This window comes from Podarcis raffonei, chromosome 2 (genome assembly GCF_027172205.1).
Source record: "Podarcis raffonei isolate rPodRaf1 chromosome 2, rPodRaf1.pri, whole genome shotgun sequence".
In the NCBI taxonomy this organism is placed as follows: domain Eukaryota; kingdom Metazoa; phylum Chordata; class Lepidosauria; order Squamata; family Lacertidae; genus Podarcis; species Podarcis raffonei.
Window position 1 is genome coordinate 93,654,721 of NC_070603.1, and position 25,715 is coordinate 93,680,435.

The following is a 25,715-nucleotide window of genomic DNA, read 5'->3' on the forward strand; positions in this document are numbered from 1 at the left end:
CAGGATGTTGTTGTTGAATAATAAGAACATCCCTATTTTCAGAGGAGAAATGCTGGAGTGTATGGAATGTGGCTTTTCACGAGGTTGTCCACAACATGGCCCTCGGATTGAAAAAAGGGTACCATTACCCGGTTCTAAAGCGTAGGTGGATTGGTGGATATGTCCAGAGGTGATATTCTTACACTCTTATAAAAATTTATAGCATGGAAGAAGGGAGCATTGTGCAGAGTATAGTATTCAACACAACAGAAGCAAGCCAATAAATATTTTACTGCAGACACTGCAGCAAGCAATAGAAAGGAAACTTCAGCTGAACACGAGGCATGCGATAAAGCACTTTCATTCATTACCAGCCACTACATATCCCTTGGGAAGCAAAGGAAAATGTTTAGCGAAAATGTAAACAAACATTTCAAAGAGAGACAGATGGGGTGAGTGGATTACTTTTGTTTCATTTATAGTGAGTTTCATTCCAAAAGTATTGTTAGGTTTTTCATGTAGCACGGCTCAGTTTTCCAAGGGTTTAAGTTCCATGAAGAGAATTCTTAGGTGTTCTTACTGTGGAATCAGAATTGAGACTATTCTACTTAATCCTTTTTTTTTTTTTTAAATAATATTTATTAAGATTTTCAGAGATACAGAAAGAAAAAGAATAGAATACATTCAAAGCCTTCTTTTCAAACACCCTCTTTCCGGGACTCCCTCCTTCCCCCACCCCTACCATATTCCCCTATCATATTGTTGGCTCCACAAGTTCTCAGTTCTAATTAAAACTTAATTTGTTTAAACCATTATTCAAATTTAAATTTAAAATTATTCAGTCCTCACCAGTACCCTTAATAAAAGACAAGAGTTCTCTCCCCAGGGCCCACCCCCTTTCCATTCCACAATTTCCCCTTTTTTTTTAGTGATAAAGACACCTCACACAATAAAGAAATAAGAAACAAGAAATAAAAAGTATAGTAAATGAAAAAAAGCCAATTCAAAAAATAGTTGACAAGCCTTTGGGTTCTAGTTCTCCCCCCCCCCGTCCCCGGTTTAATTTCCCCCTGACCACTAATCCATATTGTCTGCCTGGAATTCTTAAAGTCCATAAATCACATTTTCCCCCCGATTCCTTGCTGGCTTTTTTCTTTTTATAATTATTTTTAAAGTTATTTTTAAACCATTTAATTTCCAATCTTTAATAAAGCTCCCCCCATTGTTCTTTCCAAGTTGTAGTCCAGTTTCCTCTTGTTCCGCTGCCAAAACGTTCTAATTCAGAAGTTTAGTAGGTCTGCAGGGATTATTGTTATTCAGGAACAAAAACATACGTTCAGTCCCTTCCTTTCTTCAATAGAAAATTCTATTGTTTAGCTAAACACCCTGTAGACACAATATTGTTTCCGTTTCGCAGCTTTCCCAGAAGATAACCAGTCCTGTAGAATTCCAATGGTGTTTTTCCACTTACGACCTTCTTTGTAATGTCCCGAAACTGTTGGGATACTGCCAGGGAGATAAAGACCATCTGATGCCCCCAAGCTCGGTGCCGGACGATCCATCGACCTCCCGTAGTCAGGCAATATCAGCAATTCAGCGACACTAAGCCTCAGGCTTAGTGCACACTATATCAGCAGAATTCACACAGCAGGAAGTTGCACAAGCAGAGAGCAGAACATGCATATTTACAGTTTATTAGGCATTGGTCAGAACAAAGAAATCATGACCGTCTCCTCCGACTGCTCAGGCAAAACAGGCAAAAACGAAACGAACTTACAACATAAACATCCTGTGAGACAGGAACTTACGCAGGCTGTTATACAAACATCCTGCTCCCTTTTAAGGTGGAACGGAAATATCCTAACATCCTCCCCCTTTCCGTGTAACCTGTAGTACCTGTGGTTCAACCCAATTGCAACCTTTGTGCGTAAACCTTCAGTTGTTCTCTGTTAACAACCTTAGACAACAGATCAGCAGGAATTTCATTTCCTGGCATGTAGGACACCTGAATGAGTCCTTTCTGAATACACTCTCTTGCACGATGTAGTTTAATCTGCAAGTACTTGGTCCTTTGCTTGCAACTCTCCGAGTTCAGCAAAGCCAAACAAGATCTATTGTCTTGATACACTTGTATAGGACATTTCACAGAAACCCCAATGTCCTTAAACAGTTGCATCAACCATTCACAATCCATGAGTGAAAATGACAGAGCATTGAGTTCTGCTTCACAGGAACTTAGGCTAACTGTCGTCTGCTTTTTGCACAACCAATCAAACAGGCAGTGGTTGTACATGTAGCATACTCCAGAAGTGCTTGTACCATCCGTGGTGTCACTTCCAAAACTTGCATCTGCAAAGATTTCAAGACCTCCAGTCTTCTGACTGGTGAACCTCAGCCTGTAGTGCATAGTCCCTTTCAAATACCGGGCTATGCGCTTCAGAGCTTTCCAATCCTGAACAGTAGGATTGTTAGCATGTCTGCTAAGCAGGTTAGTGCTTACAGCAATGTCAGGTCTTGAGCATCTAGCAATGAAATTCAACTTGCCTAGAATGCATCTGTACAGCGTTGTGTCAGAAAACGCTTCAGCAGTACTGTCTACCTGGATACCTGTCACCATCGGTGTGTCTGCTGGGTTTGCATCAACCAAATTCAACCTGGTTAATACATCAGCAATTTTCTGTGTTTGGTGTACCAGAAAATTACCTGCTTGGTCCCTCTCCACCTGCAGAGAAAGATAGTTGGATACCTCACCAAGATCCTTCATGTCAAAGTGCTCCTTCAGCTGAGCTAGGGTGCTTTGGTAAAAAGCCTGATTCTTCCAAAACATCAGAAGATCATCAACAAAACATAAACAATACAGTTTGTTTTGCCCCTCCTCCTTGACAAACACACACGGATCAGCTTTGCCCTGGTGAAAACCTAGAGAAAGCAACGTTTCAGTGAGTTTTGTGTTCCAACACCTGGCACTCTGCTTGAGACCATACAAGGATTTCCGCAGTTTACAGACCATTCCCTTCTGTATCTGCATCCCGTCAGGTGGAAGCATGTACAGCTGCTCGTTCAAAATTCCGTACAAAAAAGCTGTATTAATGTCATGATGGGAAACATGCATTTTCTCCTCCGCAGCGATCTTGAGCATCAGCCGAATGCTCTCATATTTGACCGTGGGTGAGTAGGTCTCGTGGTAATCCTGCCCTGGTACCTGTGAAAAACCTCTGGCAACCAATCTGGCTTTGTGTCTGACAACCTTGCCATTCTGGTCTGTCTTGGCCTTGAAGACCCATTTGCTGCCAACCAGTCTCATTCCTGGGACTACCGGTACCAGTTCCCAAGTCTGGTTCCTGTTTAAGGAATCAACTTCAGCCTTCATGGCATTAAGCCAAGGCTCAGCATCTTTAGAGGTTAACTCCTGGACCTCTTTGAAGCTTGAAGGTTCCCACACCTTCTCTGAGCTACTAAGAACAGCAGTTGCCATCTTAGCAAACTCATCAGCAAATCTCTTTGGAGGTTTGCCTTTGGTCGCCCTTTCAGACCTGCGAACCAGACGCAAGTCTTCTGGACTCATCTCCTCCTTCTTAGGAGAAAAGTGACCAATGGTGAACAGTGGTTCTTCCAGTTCATTGTCAGACTCATCAGATGGTCTGACTGAGGCCTTTGCGCTCTTGTAGTCTGCTGTGTCATCACTGTCACTGACAGCAGCAGCAGCGCCGCCCACTGAACTGGAATCCGAACTCTGATCATCATCATCATCATCATCCTCATCCTCAGTTTCCTCAGCTTTCTCAGCATGATCTGGTTTCTTCACATCACCTTCATCCTCCTCTGGGTAACTCTGGAAAATTCCCACATTTTCCCCCCACTTAGGATTGTACTCAACACTCCTTGTGAACTTTATGGATTTAGAGTTAGTCATCCATACCCTGTATGCACCTTTTTCGTACCCCATGAACAAACCATGTGCCCCACGCTTCCCAAGCTTGTTGCTTTGTGGGGTGTGCACCCACATGTCAGAACCAAAGATTCTCAAGTGCTTGACATTAGGTTTCCTCCCATACATCTTCTCATAGGGAGTGCAGCCAATAGGTGATGACAGTCTCCTGTTAAAAGAATAAACAAAATTCGCCAGAGCCTCCCCCCAAAACTTCTCAGGGAGATTGGCATCATGCAACAAGGTTTTTATCCCTTGCAGCAACGTTTGATTTGCTCTCTCCGCAAGCCCATTCATCCATGGCGATCTAGGCGTTGACAAGTCATGCTGGATTCCCTTCTCAGTCAGGAAAGCTTCAAACTGCTGAGAAGTGAATTCCCCGCCTCGATCAGTAAACAGACAGCCAATACGTTTACCGTGAGCATTCTCCAACCAAGCACAGAATGCCTTGAACTTAGGAAATGCTTGCGATTTCTGCTCGAGCATAAACACATGAATGTACCTGGAAAAAGAATCAATTAGAACCATGAAGTACCTTGCTCCTCCTAAAGAGGGCGCTAGAGGACCTACCAGGTCTGCATGAACTAGCTGGTAGGGTTTGGAAGCCTGCCTGCTAGACTCCTTGCCTTTTGGAGCAACCTTCACCTTGTTCTCTGCACAAGATACACATTTCATGTGAAATTTGCAAGGTTTGATGTCCAAACCTTCAACCAACCCAGGCATCTTGGCTAGCGCTTGCCAAGAGAGGTGACAAAACCTTCGATGTGCATCATGAATGCAACCTGCATGAAGAACCTTGTTAGTTTGTGCAACACAACAAGTATCAGCATTAGACATAGCAACACCATTGTCATCATAAGTTAGACAGACCAAACCATCCATCAACTTTGCATGCCACATGTCCTCTTTGCCTTTTCTGATGACACAGATAGTCTTCTTGAAGGATACCTCAAAACCACGCCCAGTCAGCTGTGGTACGCTTATCAAATTGTCCACAGCTCCTGGAACAAAAAGAACATTACTAATCGTAGTATGCAGACTTTCAAGTTTCACAGTCCCAACTCCTGTAGCTTGCAAAGTCCTTCCATCAGCCAGCTGGACCTCTCCATCTTGAGGTGTGAAGGAGACAAACAGATGGCGGTCTTTGGTGAGATGGCGCGTGGCCGCAGAGTCAACAATAAACCTGGCCTTCCCCTTCGAAGCAGATTTGCTGGCAAACAAAACCTTGTTTTCCACCAGCGTGGGCTTTTGCAGCTTGCCTTTAGCCTTTGGTGGAGCTGTGCCAGCAAACATAGCTTTGTTTTCCACTGGCGTGGGCTTTTGCAACTTGCCCCCCTGCTCCTGGCCATCAGACGTGCCTTTAGCCTTTGGTGGAGCTGTGCCAGCAAACATAGCCTTGTTTTCCACTGGCGTGGGCTGTTGCAACGTGCCCCCCCGCTCCTGGCCACCTGCAAGCATCTTGCTCTGTTTACGTCTGGTCTTCCGGCCTCTGCAAAGGCTCTGACCTTGGTTCTCACGAGAAACAGAGCTCTCAGCTGCCGACTCCTTGGCTCCCTCTGGAGGCTGGAATGCTGCCTGGGATGACATCACAGTCAGCTCCCCCTGCAGCTTGCAACCGGTGCCCTCGGCATCTCTGCATTCACTAGCATTCTGGGAAACAGCCAGGACCTCCGATGCATTCAAACACTGGGCTGGGATTATTGGCTGGTGGGCCTTTTTCAAAGCATCCCACATGTCACGTGCCGTGAGATTTCCAGCAAGCGTCTTTATTTCCTCCAGAGAGACGGACAAGACTATTACGTCTATGGCTCTCGAATTCTGAGCCTGCCATCTCCCTGTCAGAGGAACTGGAGGGGCTTCACAGACAGTATGCCAGACTCCAAACTGACGCAGCAAACTCTCACACCATTTTGCCCAGCCCTGATAATTGTCCCGATTTAATTTTGGGCACTCAGCAGCTTCAGAGGCTTGGAAAAACTCCATTCCACCTCTTAACGCCAGCCGTGAGTCTTCTTCACTTCAGAGACTCCTTATCTTGGCACCCATAAATCACGATGCCTCTGGCTCGGCTCCCAGGCCAATTAGTTTTGCCGGACATCAAAGACGTCTTCCGCGGCAAACAGAAAAGCCTCCGCTTTCGCTTTTCCAACATACCTTTCAGCAGTCTGTCGCAGTCTTACTCTCCTGCAAGTGCTGTGAATCTGGGCCCGAAACCAGTTGTTGGGATACTGCCAGGGAGATAAAGACCATCTGATGCCCCCAAGCTCGGTGCCGGACGATCCATCGACCTCCCGTAGTCAGGCAATATCAGCAATTCAGCGACACTAAGCCTCAGGCTTAGTGCACACTATATCAGCAGAATTCACACAGCAGGAAGTTGCACAAGCAGAGAGCAGAACATGCATATTTACAGTTTATTAGGCATTGGTCAGAACAAAGAAATCATGACCGTCTCCTCCGACTGCTCAGGCAAAACAGGCAAAAACGAAACGAACTTACAACATAAACATCCTGTGAGACAGGAACTTACGCAGGCTGTTATACAAACATCCTGCTCCCTTTTAAGGTGGAACGGAAATATCCTATTGTTGTAACTTTGTTTTCTCTAGTCCAAAAGTCCGATTGTTATCCATGTTTTCGCCATTTTATATCCAAGTTTTGACAATTGTAACAAATTGTAGCAAAATTAACCAGCAAAGTCCTCATAATCAAGTCCTCTTTAAATTTCGGACTTTGACAGCTACTTTGACAGCTGTCAAAATCTCCTTCGCTTTTCGCCAGGCTCTCTCCTCAATCACCCCGGTTCCCAGGGGGGGGGTTACGTTTTCCTTCTCCCTCAATTCTTCCTCCAGCACAGTTCTTGTAGTTTCCCATCGTGGAATTCTTAGTTCTTATCAGCAATTCAATTTTTTTTGGACCTTGGTTTCCCAGTCCTTGTTTTGGAAGGTTTACAGTAGGGAGGGGGACTGACTTCCTTTTTGGATCCCCCCCCCGCTCGTATCAAATCCGAAAAAAAATTCTTTTTTTCTCCTTTTAAACCCGGTTTCCAAATTACTCACGGGTTGTTGTTACAAATCCGAATTCTCAATGGAAGAAGTCAGCGCTCTCCGCCGGATGGCATGCGGCTTCGCTCGGCAGGGATAGCAGAGGACTCAAAGCACCACGCTTCTCCCCGGCACCCGATCCGTAGCCTTTAAAAAGGCTCCTTCACGAGTCGGGAGGGCGCTAGCAGTGCCAGCCGAGTCTCCATGTCCACGGCCTCCGTGGCCGTGGTTTTTAAGGGTCCCCGCGTCGCCGATGCGGTAGGACCCAGCCCCTGCCGAGCAGGCTCCCTCCGGAGCTCGGAGGGAGTCCGCCATTCGGCGATGGCGCCAACCCGGAAGTCCGAGACTATTCTACTTAATCCAATGCAAAATCATGTTATTAAGAATCCTTTAGCTAGATAATAGTAATGATAAATTATGAAGTACAAAAGGCAATTAGGAGGAAAGTGGACTGAACAATAATGCTCTTGTAAGAAACTGGGCGGAAAGGCCACATACAGAGGCATGTTTGTTACATGCTGTAATTGTTCTTTAGTGGCTGATAGAAGGATTTCAGTTTTCTGAGGTTGTTTAGAAACCAGCTAAACGGTGGTGCAAATATAATACTTGTAAATTGGTTTTTGCAAAGATGTGTTAGGTCAGTTCATACTGAACATGTAGGAAGTTTGGGACTTATGATACAGCAGCAACTAGGCCATGTTACACAAAGCACTGGAACATGTTTTATGACGTTATCACTAATTCTATACTCTGTTGTGTGCAAACAGGGCAGTAGTTAGAACATTTCTGAATGGTTTTACAAAAGCTCATTATTACCAGTGATCTAGTTTGAACCAATGTTTACTCAGAGTAGACCCACTGAAATGAATTGGTGTAACTAACTTGGGTTCATTAATTCTAATCGGTCTACTCTGCATAGAACTCAGTCGGATACAACCCAGTACTGGAGAAAAACAACATTCATCATGATAAACCCAACTTGATGTGAGTCTACTCTAAGGAGTGAACCGGTTTTTGCATGCTGCACAACTGAACCAAGCTTTGCCTACATCTGGATTACTTGAGCACTGTTGAGATCATTCAAAGTGGCTGGTAGCTTATCTGAAATTTACACAGCATTCTACCCTGTAAAACCTGTATGGCCTACTATATTTATCATCCCCTTACTTTGTCAAAGAAGACTAACAGAAAGGCACCAGCAACCATATCCTGCTACTTTCTACAGAAATTCTATATTTCTATAATTCAAAGAGTACCACAACAATTTCCAAGGCATGTAGCATGAATGAGAAAGTGTAAGTAATATGCAACCCTTTTATGATATTCCTGATGTTGCCTTTCACATTTTAAGCATGAACAGCAAGATCTCTTGCCCTCCATACTTTATGATGACACATACATGGTGACAGTTGTCTACCTTCTGAGGCATTTGTTTTTAATGCAGCAAATATGGGTTGAAATTGTCAATATCTTTGACATCTACAAATCCACCTTGGACATTTTAATCAATACAAATCTTCTTTGTGGATACTGTCTTTTTTCACTGCAAGGCTGATGGAATGATGCTGTTAATTTTTATTTTTATTTTACTCAGCCATGCATTATTTTGCTGTGATATTTTAAGCACTATGTATTGCTTTATTGCATAGTATCTCTATTGTTTCGCTTTGTTCTTTTATTAATTTACAGTGGTACCTCGGGTAAAGAACTTAATTCGTTCTGGAGGTCGGTTCTTAACCTGAAACTGTTCTTAACCTGAAACACCACTTTAGCTAATGGGGCCTCCCGCTGGTGCCGCGCTGCTGCTGCGCAATTTCTGTTCTCATCCTGAAGTAAAGTTCTTAACCCAAGGTACTATTTCTGGGTTAGTGGAGTCTGTAACCTGAAGCATCTGTAACCCAAGGTACCACTGTATGTCATTCTGGGAGTCCTTTGGACCAAAAATGGAGAGTATGGAATAGAATAATGAAATACAGCTATAGATGTTCCAATGTTCCTGCCCATACTAATATGCTAAAGGAGGTCTAACAGAGTTTTCATCCCAAAATGTCAGTTTTTCATGAGTAGACTTATTTTATGTGAATGTGTCTGGCCTTGGAGTGTCAAACAGTACATTGTAGCAACAGGTCCATCTCACTGGGTTTCTACTTGTCTGTTTCACTAATGTTAGAGGAAAAGCAGGTCTCCTCTCAGTCCTTGAACAAGTCTATGACAGAAGTCTCCCAGCTTGAACCCAGAGTCAAAAACTGGGCTATGCCTGCTCAATCAAGTGATTCTGCAGTTGAAAATTTCACATCTTAGAATCTACATCTAAAATTTTGCTTTTGCAAAATACTCTTATCTCAGGGATTTCCAAACTATGGCTCCCAGAATACCAGTGGCCCACAAGCTTCATTCAGGTGGTCCGTGGCAAGTCTGCATAAAAATATTTGCATGTGTTTTTAATTGTAATCTATTTTTATTGCTTGTTTTATTTCTCATTTTGTATTTTATTGTATTAGAATTTATTAAAAATATGACATGAGAAATAGAAGACGCAATAAAAATATAATTAGAAACCATACAACATCTAGCACAGTGCATTAGCATTGTTTCAACAGGCAGAAAAACAATTCAGTGGTCCACCAGAATCATCAGGTGGTCTGTGGGAAGAGGTTGGGAACCACTGCTCTACCCTCAGGAAAGACAAATTCTCCACTACAGTGGTACCTCAGGTTAAGTGTGCAAAAGAGGTTTTCTCCACCCCCTGTGCAAAAGAAATTTCTTCAGAATTGGCTGCACAATGAATTTTCTAATTTAATTTTAAAAATTCAGTATATAATCTGTCCTTTTAAATACCTTAAATACCTCGGGTTAAGAACTTAATTTGTTCTGGAGGTCTGTACTTAACCTGAAACTGTTCTTAACCTGAAGCACCACTTTAGCTAATGGGGCCTCCTGCTGCCGCTGCGTCGCCGGAGCACGATTTCTGTTCTCATCCTGAAGCAAAGTTCTTAACCCGAGGTACTATTTCTGGGTTAGCAGAGTCTGTAACCCGAAGCATATGTAACCTGAAGCGTATGTAACCCGAGGTACCACTGTAGTTCCATCACATGGGGAAACAGAACAAACCAGAAGGCTGCCAGTACTGGAAATATCTGAGGATCTGTAACTACTCAGCCAAGCGCCAAACATGCACCACCTTCTGTCATGAAAAATAATCTAATAGGTACACTAGATAAGTATTATTGAGGGAAGAAATCCATCTTAGTAAAATACCCCTTTCCCTGAAATGCTTTTCAGACCCAGTATCTCTCCACCCTTTTCCTTCTAGCACCCCAACATTTCATTTTTCACAATAGTGAACTTCTTTACAAACCAGGTCATCAAAAGCACTTTTCATGACAGCAGCAGCCGCAGCTCTTAACTAAAAACTCCTTACCTTCTTTTATTTAATAAAAATCAGTTTAGCCCAGAGCTCTTTATGTTTAAACTCTAGCCATTTTTGAACACATTAGAACTCTAGCTCCTTACTTTTGAGCAGTTTAAAAAGGCTACTTCTGTTTGACTTGCTTTACATTTGATTGTAATAATAACAAGAAGGAACAGCCTTAAAAACATCACTCACGAGTGCAATGGAAGTGCTTGGCTGCCCTTACATGTAAGCAATTTGTGACTGAATCTCTTTGGTGTCAGGACAATGCATACTTGTTTTTCCACTTAGCAGATTTTCTCCACAACTGAAAATGTCAACTTGTTCAACAATGTTCACTTTCTCAACAATGCAATTCAGACTAATAGTTACAACATGAACATATTTGTTAAAGAAACTTCACTCATTTCCCCCTCCTTGCAATGTTGGAACACTTAGATCAAGCATTTCTCTTTGCTTACATGTACACAACATTCTAGAATTAAAAAGTATGAAGAACAAAAAAAAATCATTAAAAGGACCTGCAGAATCAGGCCATTGATCTAGCCCAGCATCCTGTCCTTACAGCGGCCAACCAAATGCCTTTGGGAAACCTACAAGCAGGTTTTGAGCACAAGAGCACAATCTTCTCCCATTGTTTCCAGTAACTGGTATTCAGAAGCATTGCTGCCTTCAGGTGTGTCTAATGCTCTTTTAAAGCCATCTAGGTAGGTGGCCATCATGCCTTCTGTGGGAGTCAGTTCCAGATAACTATGTGCTGCATAAAGAAGCACTTTCTTTTATCTGTCCTGAATCTTCAAATCTTCTTCTTCTTCTTCTTCTTCTTCTTCTTCTTCTTCTTCTTCTTCTTCTTCTTCATCCTTTCATTGTGAACTTTACTTAATATACATTTTTTGTCTGATATATGCAAAGCAATTTCTTCTTATATAATGCATTTTCATATTTTATTTCTATCTGTATACAAATTTTTAATCTACAGTTTAGTATATGCATTTTTGTGCACATTCCTTGGCTGTAGAACTACACTGCAAAATTCAGAGAAGTGTGGCTTTCACATGACATCTGTGGTTCAATTCATGAATTGTTTCAGAAAGTATGAATCTAGGATGCAGACTGAATTGAATTTCCCCCTCATCCCTACTTTTCTCTTATTTTTAAGAAGTTATTTCTCCATTAGATATCCCAGAATGCTGCCCGTCAATCATACAATCTACTTACTTGTAGCTACAGCAGCTACAAGACTCCTCAATCTGGAAGGAGCCATCTTCATTGTAGGAAAATGGTTAACCAGGAAGAGAAAATCAGGTCCTGAGATTGGGTAGAATAATAACCTTCCCAATTTAAATGCTGAAAAGACTGTGAATACTCATTGGGTTTTCAGAAAAACAATCCCCTGCAATTTCCTCCATTTTTTGATGCACTGGAATGGGCAAGACAACATATGGAACACAAACTGTAGGTGAAAGGGAAGCAATTGACAGAACAACACAAATTGTTCCAAGAAGAAACATTATTAAACTGGTGTATTTTGGCCACTTCTCAATGGATGTGCCAGAAAACTGGCCAACTCACAGTGCTCTACATGGAGACAATTTTATACCACCACCATCACACTTAGTAAATGTTTCAATAAAGACATATTTAACACATGTCCCATTCAAACATGCTATATACAAAGCACACAGTACAATAGCTGGATATTTCACGCTATGTCTATCATCATGTGTTATTTTCATTTCAGCAGAAATTACATTGATAATACAAAATCCCTAAACCCACAATTGAAGTGGACAGATTGGAAGCCTTTAAAAAAAATATAATAATAATAGCCATTTGTGCAATACAGATTAAAAACTCATCACCATTATCAATTGCTGGTGACAGCAGTTTGTGGCAATGTTTATTTGCAGTCCATATTTAACTGAATTAGTTCTTAGCTTTCCTAGAAAGCCATAATGATCTCTATTCAGCATCCTGAGCTAAGTGCAGAAAAGTGGATTTGCTTAATGCAGATTTATTTTTCTCCTTTCTAAACATGCAATGACACTTGCTGACTTAATAGGCACTTGGTTTGGGTTTTGGAGCATTATGTGCTTGAGCAACGAATCAGTAAACAGAATTCAAGAGCAAGTCATAGATGGCAAAATCGTCTGGACATCCTTCTCCAGTTACATCATCTCTAGATGTAGCATACAAGCTTAAATCCTGAAGGTTCCAGGATGCAGCATACAACAAACTATAAAGAAGCAACTTACTATTTGCTGAAAATGTAATAATGCTGGTTAGCTCGCTGAGATCAGATGGTGACTTCAGTAGTGCTGCCCTGATGAGAACTCACACATACAAAAACTTGAATTTTGTGACAGAACTCCCACCTTACATTATATATCTAGCAACAAAGCACAGCAGCATCCAGCTTAGCCAAGCCTAATAAGTGACTACTTATCAATCATTTCAACACCATAGTTCAGTGTACAATGTGCTTTACATCTCTTTTATTCTCTCATCCCCAAATTGCAGCCCCATGAAACAGATTAGGGCATCTAATGTGATCCCTGGATAAGCAGAGATTTTATCATGGCCAAACATCACACTGAATCCATGGGAAACACAATACTTGGTTGTGTGATTCATTGAGACATACATGTGACAAAGCAGTCTATCGCAGAAACATTAAGATGACTTCTGTTGGGTGCTTGTGCTCTCTGTTTAACCTGAGGGTATGTCTACACAATTTCTAAAAACTCAAGCATTTTCTCTTTCTCCCAGAGAGCTTACACTTTTTTAATACAGAAATCTAGTTATATGGGAGAAAATTAGCTGTATTTGATGTTTGACACTACTTCAGAATACTAATCCAAATAAGTATTGCATTAAAATAGAGAGTACTTGAGTAGAATTTAAATCGTTAAGACACAGGGAATGCCTAGACAGTAACTATGTTATTTCATTAAACCAAATCACTGCAATGATACCACAAAGAATGAAGCAAAGGACAAGCCTATCACTGGAAGTAGTAACTTCTATGGTATTAATGAAAGCCATTATTTGATGGTGGAGAGGCAGCGTGTCAGGAACCACGGGTAACTTCTGTTCTGTGTTGTCCATGTTTCTTTGTAATATCCTGCGTACAAACATCCTCAAACATTAAAATCTGCAAATGAGGCCTTATATGGGGAAACTTTTTTGTGGGACATCTATTGCATGGAGCAAAACTTTGTGTCAGCTGTGGTTCCAATCTAGCCAGAGGTCCTCCTTGGGTCACCACATAATGTAATTCTAAATAATGGATAAGAACATTTACCTTTAGGCTGGAAGGTTACCTCTAGTTCTCTCTCTCAGTAGTTCATTTGCTCTTGTTCTTTTAAAAAATCTACATGATTTTATTCTCTCATTTTTTTGTGATTTAATTTATGATTGTACAGTTTTAACTTGAAGCCTGGTATAAACAACACCTGAAGCTTAACTTCCACATGTCTTCCTACTGTGAATTGCCAGATGTCCTAATGTGGTTGCAGCTTGCCCATTGGTCTGCAGGGGAAAATACAAATTTTCTACTTTAGATATTGGCTTGGCTCACACATCACATTAAACCATTGTTTCTTCCCTCACTCCTGTTGCTGCCATGCCTCAGATCAAGAAGCATAGCCTGAATTGTTATCTCGCCTAACCTAGGCTCATGGCTTGTTTTCTTACAAATGAGCTATGAGCATTAAGCAAAGAGAAAAAAAACAACCTCGGTTATCTATCACCCATGATTTGTTTGGAGGAAACAAATCAAGTATCTTGGATCAGACAATACAGTGAACCAAAGTCTGGCTTGTTTTGTCTGAAGTATGGTAGGGGAGCAGCATTGTGTGAAATTTTGTTTCAAACTATGGTTTAATATAGCATCTGAATAAGGCCATTATAGGAAATGCTGGACAGCAGGTCAGTGTCACTGGTTTGCATATTACCTGCATCATCTCCCCAAACAACACCAAAACACTAATGAAGACAGCATATTCAGTAACCACAGCATTTTGGTTATCAGCTGAAGGGGGGGGGGGTAGAATGGTGATGTAATCCAGGCTGGCTTTGTGAACAGGAGCCCTTCACACTGCCACATTTTGTGCAAGCCAAATTTTGCAATTAGCCAAATTCTGAGTTTATATTAATCAGTTGCTAGGAAGAAAACAGCAGGAAAGTGCTGTCACCTTCATGCCCTGCTTGCCGCCTTTCTGTGGGAAGAAGTATGATAAAACCAGATATTGTGGTCTGATCCAACGTGTCTTTTAAGTTCTTAAGGCCTAGTGCTATACAGAATGCAGAATACATAGTGCCAAGCTCACCACAATTACCAAAAGTATCAACTAATGACCCAGCCATAAGAAGGGGATGTAAAGAAGCACTGGAGAAGTTTTATTGTGGTGAATTTTGAATGTGGAAATATCCTTACAAATCAAGCACAGCTGGCCATAGAAAGGTCAAGGTGGTTTAAAAGGAATTATGTGGCAAAGAAACTGGAAAGTAAAGAAGGAGATCTGAGCAACAAAAATGGAAATATTGTTAATACAAGGGATTAAAAAGTCCAGCAGACATCACGTATACCATGGACCAAAGAATGGAAACAAATAAAGCTATGCTGAAGAAGAAACTCCTAAGTTCTCCAGGAGAACCAATAACACTAATCATTCATTAGGGATCAGATCAGAGTAGTTAGTGGATCAAATTGTATTTTAGGAAAGCATCCAGCTGACCCACCAAACATAAAGGAAATTACTTGCACAAGGACACAAATTACACTTTTACATTCCAAGGGTCACACACAATATAAAGGGAAACAGGGAAAGCCAATGATAGTAAAGACTTGTACTAAGTAAGGGGGTCAGGAATGGGGTTTGGGTTTTTTTAAGAATTTATCATACTTCAGCAGAACGTTCTTTGCATATTACAAAGTCAGCATAAAATGTCACATTTGCATTAAGGAATTATAGTAGGATTCATGTATGCTTGATGTAAGAATATAAATATTCAGCAGCTGCAAAATGATTGCAGAGAAGACTAAATGCTCACTTGTAAACCACAGTGCTACTCGTATATCATGAAATATGGAAAAATACTGTAGGCAAAAAAATGCCATGTAAAACAAATTGGGTTTGGACCATATTTGATTTGCAAATGAAATTGAAGAAGACAACACTAAACTATCTAAGAGAATCAGTAAACAGCAGGTTCACATACAGGGCACTTGTTCAGATATCCGTGGGTATAAGACCCTCTCCTCTCACCTTTTACTGGTATTCACTTGGAAGTAGAAAAGATTTACATGGAGAAATACAGATATTACTGAAACAGGTAATCATTTCAGGAAGTAACTTTCCTTAAAAGTTGCAAGCCTTCATCAAATTCTTTTTGAAAAGTCTAAGCACACAGTGTTGACTGGATCATCTTTATCTATATGCTCATTGACATTCAAAGAACTCTATTGTGCTTATTCTTGCAGACGCCATGCTGTTTTCTTCTTCAGCCAGACTTGTTCTTCTGTACGCTTGGTGATTCTATATTTAATGATGATTTCTACAAACTCTCCTGGAACAACCAACCTGGATCCCCTTTACAACATTAACTAATAACTAGTTCTGAAATCTGCTTCCCCCCCTCCAAATTGCTTTTCCTTTTGTGTCATGTAGATTATAAGCCTATGAGCAAGGACTGTCTTATTACTGATATTTATAAGCCAATCTGGGGGCCTCTTTCATTTGAAAAGCAGGGTGAACATTAGATAGATAGATAGACAGACAGACAGACAGATAAGTGTTACAATATGAGCTGTGAAAATTTCCCAGGTCAAATTTTACATCTGTGCTATGAACGTGCTAGATGACATTCAGCCACCCACAGCAATATGGGGATAATAATACTGATCTAACTTGTAGGTCAACTGAAAGGATTACTGAGATAATGCATATGAAGAGTTCTCAGTGTGCCAAAACACTGCATCCAGCATTAACTGTAGAATTCCCAGCACTGCACTTCTTAGAAGAGAATCTAAAAATCCTGCATCAAATATAAAAATCCTTTCTGCATATTTGGAAATTGAAAACTGTCTAAACAATGCACAACAAAAGAGGGAAATAGAAAGAAGTGGGAAAATGTTTTGGAAAAGACGTATTGAGTTGAAACTGAATCGTCCGGTTCAGAAAAAAATGTCTTCAATACTCTTATTATTTCAAACAATAAAATAAGGTCAATTAACATTCTCAACAACATGCTAGCAACCCAAGAGAAACATATGAATAATTCAAATCTGGAAAAAGGAGAACAATTGACAAAATAAATATTTTAATGATCTGCTCGTCTGCAACCACTCAGTAGAGACAGAGTAATAAAATCTGAGAGTAAAAGAACAGCACTGGGGAAATGATTCAGTAGATTATTAATTGATTTCAAAATTTCAAAATCCCCTACATATTAGCTTTCAAAAGATGATTGTGAAGACTTTGTAGACTGTGCAGAATACAGAAGTAGCCTGGCACGTAGCTGCAGACAAGAGCTCCTTCAAAAAGAGTTGGTGCAATAAAAACTACTTTCAAGGATTTATCATACTTATCCTTAAAATGTTTTGGGTTTTTTGTGTGAACAAAAATAAAGCTGTAGCAGCCGTGGTTTCAACACTTTAGTTCGTCCCATACAAGCTCAGCAATTCTGTGTGTCTTTATAAACTACTTTAGTTCGTCCCATACAAGCTCAGCAATTCTGTGTGTCTTTATAAACTACTGTAGCACATAAACTGCTCGTTAGATTTTTATACAGAGTCTATAACTTCCTTTATTCAACATCTTTTGTGAACATCACATCAGCTACACAACAACAGGAAATACAATTCACTCATGCATCTCTCCCTCACATCTAAATAATCTGCAAATCTGCAATGAGCTGGATTCGAACAGATACTAGTGCATGAAGATGGCATATATAGTTGCACAAGGGTGGGTTCTGCATCTTCCACCCAACTTCACTCTTCAGCAGCAATCCCACACCTTTCTCAAGTGTCACCTGTCTCTCAGGGGACATAGGGACTACATTAGGGAATGAGCAAGGTAGTTAGGATTCAACCATCTTAGTGTAACTCGAAGGTAAAATTATCTTCACGTGAAATCAAAGTTTACTCAATTTAATTGAGAAATCATGGAACTGATATGACACAATAACAGTTTATACAAGCGAGGAACACAGGAAGCTGCCTTATACTGATTCAGACTGTTGACCCATCTTCTTCATTATCATCTACACTGATTGGCAGGGGCTCTTCTAGACCTACCTGGAGATCCCAGGGACTGAACTTTGGACATTCTGCATGTAAAGCAGGTGTTCTATCACTTAGTAGAGGACCCACACTTATACCAATTAGGACCAAGAATGTAATGCGAGCTGTACCAATACTGCAATGGCATAACCTCCTTCAATAGACTATGATTGATATAAGGAAACTCATCTTTTAGCAAAGAACTGGCCTTCAAACAATAGGCCCAATATATTTCCTCTTATTTTTAGGCATTTTACTGTTTGTAAATGTATTGTTGAGTGGAAAAAAAGAATGTGCTCTACATACTGAACTATTTCAAAACAACTTTCTGGATTGGATCATGCCTATTCTGAAGTCACAGTATTTCAAAACTGTGCTTTCCCCCAAAACATACAGATTTCATAAAATTTAACAAAAAAATGAATTTAGCTTGAAAGTATATCTAAGGAATTATTCTCTCAGATTGCTCCACACTCCCAATGCTATCAACCTAAGGTACCAAGTAGGGTCTATGTGAATCTGTCCAGAACTTCTGATTCACTCAGTGACTCTAATTCAACTCAGTTCAAATTCTGAATCTCACATTGTAAGTCTGAACAAATGATAGGCTAAAGTGTGTTTTTTCCAGAACTTATCGTGTGAACAGCCCCCCTTCCCTGATCTTGCCTCAGACGAAAATAAACAAGCATTTGTACAGACCCATCTGTCATCACAAGTTGCCATTTTTCAGAAGAAGCTTGGGACAAAATATTAAGAGATAAATCATTATGATGTGATAGAATAACCAACAACATTAAGATACAAACTCTACTTACTTCAAGGCATGATACAGAGTCCTGTTTCAGTTCACCATCACCTGTAAGAACACATATGTAATGTTACCATGTGTATTGATTAAAATAAGTTATTTTACTAATTAGATTCAGCCTTCAATTTTAAAAACAATGAATATAAGCAGACTGATCCATTTCCCTGAAAATTGTTTGGAGGTGCTATTATGAATCAATACAAATTATAAAATTGAGCAAGAGTAATGTTTCTGTTGCTTAGAAACATTACGCTATTCTTACAAGAATTAGCTTTCCTCCGAATATTCCTCCTGTACACAAAAGGGATCTGAATATTTATCTACATGTACAAGGCTAATTTAGCATAGCAAAATCATGAATTAAAAACAAAAAATGCCAAACCGAGCACTCCCCTGGATTATTCCACTCTATGAATCACTGCTTCCTTCCTTCTACTTGAGTTACCTCTTAATTCTCTCTTGAGCAGCTCTTGACAGCTATACGCTACTCTCAGGCCTCCTGTGTGCACAGCTCTCAATGCTCTGAGTTCAGCTATTCCACCTGTAGCTATTTGAACCTCATCATTCGGCAGCCTGGACTCAACACCCAGCTGTCCAAAACTGACTTCGGGCAGAACAAGCTCTTTTCAGCCTGCCAAGCCCCTCTGGAACCTTCCGCTTCTCTTGTTTGCCCAGATGCTCTCAGCGTGCCAAAGTCAGCAGTCTCAAAGCTGGAACTAACAGTCTCCAGCTGCACAAAAAATCTCAGCATGTGTTTCCCTTAAAATGGCCGGGGTGAAAATGACTGGGTCCAAATTCTGGATTTAAAAGCCAAAGGTGATTGTCAGGAGAGCCTTTATGCTGGATTTTGGTGCCTTTCATGGAAACTGGGATGGAATTACTACAAAAAAGAAGTTGCTGCTTAGGATGTAGTGAATATGAAAAGTGGGTGGTCATGAAGTTGGTACCACAGGAATAAGTGTGATTTTAATCAAAATTGGAGAACTAAGTCGAAATAAATTTAAGAATTGTCCAGTAGCACCTTAGAGACCAACTAAGTTTGTTCTGCATGCACACGTCTTCAGATACACACGAAAGCTTATACCCAGAACAAACTTAGTTGGTCTCTAAGGTGCTACTGGACAATTTTTTTATTTTTTTATTTATTTCAACTGTGCCAGGCCAACACGGCTACCTACCTGAATGGAGAACTAAGGTTTTATTTTACTTTTTAAAGAAGATATACATTGCTTTTACCCATGTCCATTTTCTTTTTTACTTTAAAATCATGCTGCTACCTCGGAAAATGTTAAAATATGAAGCACTTAAGAATATTTGCATTCTACTAAACTTCTCATTCTAAGATATAGCCAAATAGATCCTAGTTCAGTGTTTAGCAGCAATGATGGGTTGTAATTGTTATTCCAGCAAATGGTTTTCGCTGTATGTTTATAATATATAAAGTTCATCAGACACACAACATGGAGACTACAAACACAACTCACAAAACTACAGTACAAATCAGCATCTAATCAACTACTTGGAGCATCAACTTAAAAAAACAGATCAAAGTATTTAAGCTGTTGCCTCCATCAAGTGGCCAGAAAGAAGATTTAGAATGACTCCCTTGACAGATCATGCAGCTGCATGAAACAGAAAGACTGTTCCATTAAGTGTTCCTACACTGTATTATTCCATTTCAATAAATGTATTGTGATCCTTTTTGTCCATTTCCTAATATTATGAAGTTACAGTAGTGGATCCAGGAGTAGAACAAACAGCTTGAGGGAACTATGGGGGGGCATGCACATCATCACACAAGGTCATAAAATCTGGAGACAAAATCTAAAATTCCAAAAAGGAGATTTTTTTATATTCACAAACACTTCTAGTTAACCATTTCTGTGCAATTACCCGTAAATCACTGGAAAACCAGTAGAGCATAGTGGTTAGTGAGACTAGGGCTGATGACACCAAGGTTCACATCTCATGTCAGTCATGTCAGCCAGTCACTATTTCTCAAGCTAACCTATTTCTTAAGTGTTTTTATATAATTAATTATGTTATTCAACACCATTTATTTTAATGCAAGGGAAACATAATGAGAAGGGAGGCGGGAAGTAATCAATTAGGTACCATTTGTGGAATGAAAACAACAATCACAGTCACTGGATTGATTACTTCTCTGGACTTAAGCAAATATTAGCAATTTCCATTCCTGTTTCTGGTGGAATCTTCCGACATCCCAAGACAAAGCCACAGAGAACAGCCAATCTGCCTCTCTCCATATGTGAAGAGAAGAACACCTAAACCATACAGAGCAGGAAACTGCAACATCATTTTCAAACTCCTTCAGTTCCCACTTGAATGCATATACTCTTCTGCTCCTTCGCACTTGCCTCTCATTTTCTAGAGTTCTTCTTCATCCCTCGCCCCACATTTCCATGGACTTGCACCAGCACCTGCAGGCGAACAATTAGCTTGATCCAGTGCTTTTTTGGGTAAGAAATGGGGTGTCAGTACTTACATCTAGATAAAAGTGTCATGGCACACAATGGCTGCCAATTGTGGAGCGGGGAGTGATGGCATTCTGTCAGAAATAAAGCACTGTCTAGAGATCACTGGCCTCTTTCCCCAATCCCCTGCTTAAGATAAAAGATATAAATATAGGTTTTATACCAACTGCTCCTAAGCTCCCCACTGGGCTGCTGTTTTCTGAAGAATGCAGATGTTGCCAAGAAGTATGACAAAACCCGGATTGTACTCTGGCAGAGGAAATCATTGTGTTCACTGTGCTTTCTTCCTAGCTATTGAGAATGGATTGTTGGGTGTACCAGAATGAACACACAGGAACACAGAATGCTAGCTTATACCAAGTCAGAGCATTGGACCATCTGACCTGGTACTGTCTACAATGACTGACAGTGGCTTTTCCACAATTTCCATGATTTCAGGCAGGGGCCAATCTCAGCCCCATCTGGAGATGCCAGGGTTTGAACCTTGGAATCTTCATCATGCAAAACAGATGCTTTCCCACTTAAATACAGCTCTTCACAGTCTAGGTATGAGTGGATACAAGCAAAGGGTAATGTGGTTTTGGTTGGCTGGTTGGTTGGTGGAGCAGGCACAATATTTTTATGAAGAGCTGCTAGGCAGGAGTTGCGAAAAAACAATACTGGATTATTTCTTCGTATGAAGGAGAACATGTTCTCTAGTTACATACTGTCTACTTAAAAGGGAGGTGGGTCCTTTCCATTTCTAAAAGTAGGTTTCCATTTCTAAAAGCAGGGTGTCATCACTGAGGGGAGTGTGTGACAAAATGAGTTTTTTTAAAATAAAAAATGGGTTCACGAAACTTTTTAGGAGTGACGTGGTGGCTTAGGTGCCTGCAGGTTTCGCACTGCCTGAAAAGTCAGCATGGGACTTGCGTCTGTATACTGCCTCTCCCTCAGCCATCCTAAAGCTGAGGGGGAGGCGTCGGAGAGGCTCTCCCCGCCCCCATGGGCAGCTCACCCCGCCCCCACAGGCTGCTCTCCCCACCCCCACGGGCGCAGAATACCCCACCCCCATGGGCGGCTCGCCCTGCTCCCGGCTACAGGACACACACCCGCACCAGGCACCCGATTGGCTAGCTAAGCCGCTGGGTGAAGGGGAGAGGCTTGTAGCAGCCACAGACGCTGATAGAGAAGGAACAAGGGCTGTGCCTCCTGCTCTACAATACAGTCCTGATTTGGTTCCTTCCCCTCCCTCGCTCTCAGCGCAGGAATGAAGGGTTGAGAAAAGGCTAGAACAATTAATAAAAGCCGAGTCACAGCAAAAAAAATGCAAGGAGGGAGGTATAAATAAGGGATGAAGAGGGACTTTAGCTTCTGCAACTGACTTGCTTATCTGATGGATGTGTCATGTGCCGACTCCTTGGCTACTGAGCAATAAAGTTAATTACTGAGAAGCAGTGTGTCTGTGTCTGTTTCTGCTTACAGCATGGGACAACAGACAGAAGGGCTTTTCTGTCAGCCTGACAGCACATCACCTGTGCACGACATTTGGCCCAGCTGACACACCTACCCCATACCTAATGCAGTATGTGATGTGGAGCAAGTAAAGATGTAGTAGCAAATGAACATGTTATTTACAAGCAGATTATTTTTTTCTGGGAAAAAATGGCATGAGCTATATTTTGTTATATCTCTGAAAATGCATTTAGCTTGTGTGAAAGCTCAACTATAAGAAGGAAATTAACAGAGAAACATTGAAGAAATGAATAAACTGCCATGAGAATGCAACCCAATGTGCATAGCAAAAAATAAGTAGCTATACAGTAGTACCTCAGGTTAAGTATTTAATTCGTTCCGGAGGTCTGTACTTAACCTGAAACTGTTCTTAACCTGAAGCACCACTTTAGCTAATGGGGCCTCCCGCTGCTGCCGCGCCGCCGTAGCCCGATTTCTGTTCTCATCCTGAAGCAAAGTTCTTAACCTGAAGCACTATTTCTGGGTTAGTGGAGTCTGTAACCTGAAGCGTATGTAACCTGAGGTACCACTGTATAAAACTGCCAAAGTATGTTTAGAAGCTATTCTCTTCCCCTACAAAAAATAGAAAGAAAAGAATATCCTATTCCTTGCCTTTAATTGAACCTTGAAGTAAAGCTCCTACTGGATTCATTAGTCTACTCACTTACTTCCTAGCTTATTTAACAATTTTGCTAGCTATAATTTTGGAGGTAGAATTATGTGTTACTGTTTCAGAATGGAAGGGTTACAGCTCCATCATAACAAGTATGTACTACGCACATATAATTAGACTAACCTGGAGACCAATTTTGACATGTCTTAGCCAGCACTTGTGAGTCATGTTCATAAACTCCAAGAGAGAGCAGCAGCCTGGTTTCTGCAGTATTAGTGCCACATCTTTTATTCTCTGCGCTGTTGTAGCTTTCATTCAGATTAGCTGGAGGGAAGAGTTTTCTTCCAGCTCAAGCATTATGGCTTGATCTGAAGTGTGTGGAATTGAGGCCTCTCAGAATAGGAATAACACCGAGGCTTCGAGAGACAGAGACTGAGCTCTACCCAAATCTGTACATAACGAGGGCTCAAGAAGGCAAATATTTGAGATTTTGTGTAATAGCTATGTAGACTTTGATATAAACTCTAAAGGTTCATACTACTGGAGGCAATTCATTTGAACACATATGTTCATATGAACCAATGTGATGAGGACTGATTGTTGTCAAGCAGTTTATAAAGCAAGCTAAAGACAAAGCTAGGGTTGCCATATTTCAAAAAGTAAAAACCAAGACACCACCAAAATTGTTGAGGATTTTTAAGGAAAACCTGGACATTGGGGAACTCTAAGCTTTCAAAGTTGTCAATTTTCAATTAACTTGCTTAAGATCCAGGACAAAGCCACACCTTTTGGAAATCCCCCCCAGATGTCAATTCCACCTTTGAAATCCGGACGTATGGCAGCCCAAGACAATGCTGTCTTGATGATCAACAAAAGGATCTACCCAAAGTATCACATGCAGGCTGCAATCTGGAACTGGGGTCCAAGGCTTTGCGAATGCCCAGTGGGATTTCTCCCTTTCCCCCTTTGCACGGACAACCACAAAGAACTCTTAGCAGTGGAGGGTAATCTGAAGAACAGCAACCTTCGTTTCCTAAGCCCTGCCAGCACTGGCTAAGGCAGAAGGTGGAGACAACCATTTCCCCCCCTTCCCCCTTCCCATTGCATCCAATGGGAATGAATTAATTGTGCCAGCTCTCAAGCGGCAGTAGTTTCCCACAAGGGAGCTGAGGATTCCATGGGTCCCTGGCCACCCAGACATCTCCCCAGAATGCTCCAGTTTTGGCCCTATTACTGGTGGAGCACTACTGGAAGGCACCATGTCAAATTCAGGGAGGTCCTCCAGCAACAGACCTTCCGCTCAAGAACCCAAATACTGGAACCTCCAGTCATGCTACAAACTATTTTTGAACAAGCCTGCAGGTTCAAAAGTATTTTGCAAAGCAGGCATCCAGGAAGAAGGGCCACTGCTAGTCTAACACCAAAACCTGAAAACATTATTGGGCACATAATATAGTTGTGCAGTTCACTGAATATCCATAGTTTCTAAGACCTATTAGGCACTTCCATCATCCCAGATCTGAGTGGGAATCACTAAAAGATGCTATGTGTACAAAATAAAGCTAAAATCACAAAAAATAGGTTTTCAAGCATTCATAGCTTTGAAAACTCTATTCCCATTGCTCACTTATTCACTATTTCTAGTTTTTTTACCCTTTCATCACATTAATTTGAGAAGTTCCATGACATATGGTGTTCATTGCTAATAGCACTAATAAAAATGTGTGTTGTGATTTTATTAGTGAATTTTGTCCGCTTTGATTTTGTTACTTTAGTAATATTTGTCTGTGCCTGCAGATGTGTGTTTGAACAAGAATAAATATACAAACCATGAGACTTTTCAAAATAAAATAAAAAAAAAGCCTGAATTGAAGCTTATAGGCTTTTTTCTCTCTTTAGAAGGATCAGCTATAAGGAAAGATGAGGGTTTTTTAATTCCACTGCACTGAAAAATTAATTCACTCATCTTTCTTTGAAGTACAGTATGTGCCATTGTTGTAGATACACATTTGAGGTATTTGTTGTTCTTATATCCTTACAGGCCACACAGAAACCATATTTCTACACTTAAAATCTAATGCATTTAAACTATGTTAACACCCAGTACTCAGCAAGTCCAAAGCAATTTCACTTTAAAACAAGTGTATGTCAGCTTCCGTCAACTCAAGTGCTTGCATCTTTCACAAGCAGAGATCACGCTGGGAGTCATAACTATGAAATTACCGTGAAACAAACATAATGCTCTCCTATACAACAGTATATAATGCATTACAGTAAGACTGTGTGAAGCTATAAGCTTCTCAGAAATTTCCGTAGCCATCCTTCTGTAAATGTCAAGAACAGTAGTATGACATTGGATTCAAAGATACGAGTGACATTCTTTTAATATGACTCTGCCCATCAGAACTGAGGTTTGTTCTCTCAGCTGTACCCAAAGAAAGATCCCCATTTCATATGAAATAGCGTGAACATCAATTAGGAAACACTTCATGGAGGGAGGGGGAAAATGTGGACTCCACTCCATAAATGTATCTTCCAATTGTTCTGTGTATATGTTAGCAATCTCAAAAGCCATGGGGGATTCCATCGCTATCCATCTTGACTTGGTACTAGAACTGTCTATCAAACAGAAAATGTTTTTGCATAAAGCAATT

At 40.8% G+C, this 25,715-nt stretch overlaps 1 protein-coding gene across 6 annotated transcripts in view; it reads right to left on the reverse strand.

Annotated features, from left to right (window-relative positions):
- Positions 1-25,715, reverse strand: part of CNTN4 (contactin 4) — a 521,364-nt gene that overhangs the window by 447,989 nt on the left and 47,660 nt on the right. For all 6 annotated transcript variants that reach the window (XM_053378148.1, XM_053378146.1, XM_053378151.1 and 3 more), the window contains exon 2: positions 18,467-18,507. The gene's annotated coding sequence lies outside the window, so the exon portion shown is untranslated. The remainder of the gene's footprint in view (positions 1-18,466; positions 18,508-25,715) is intronic.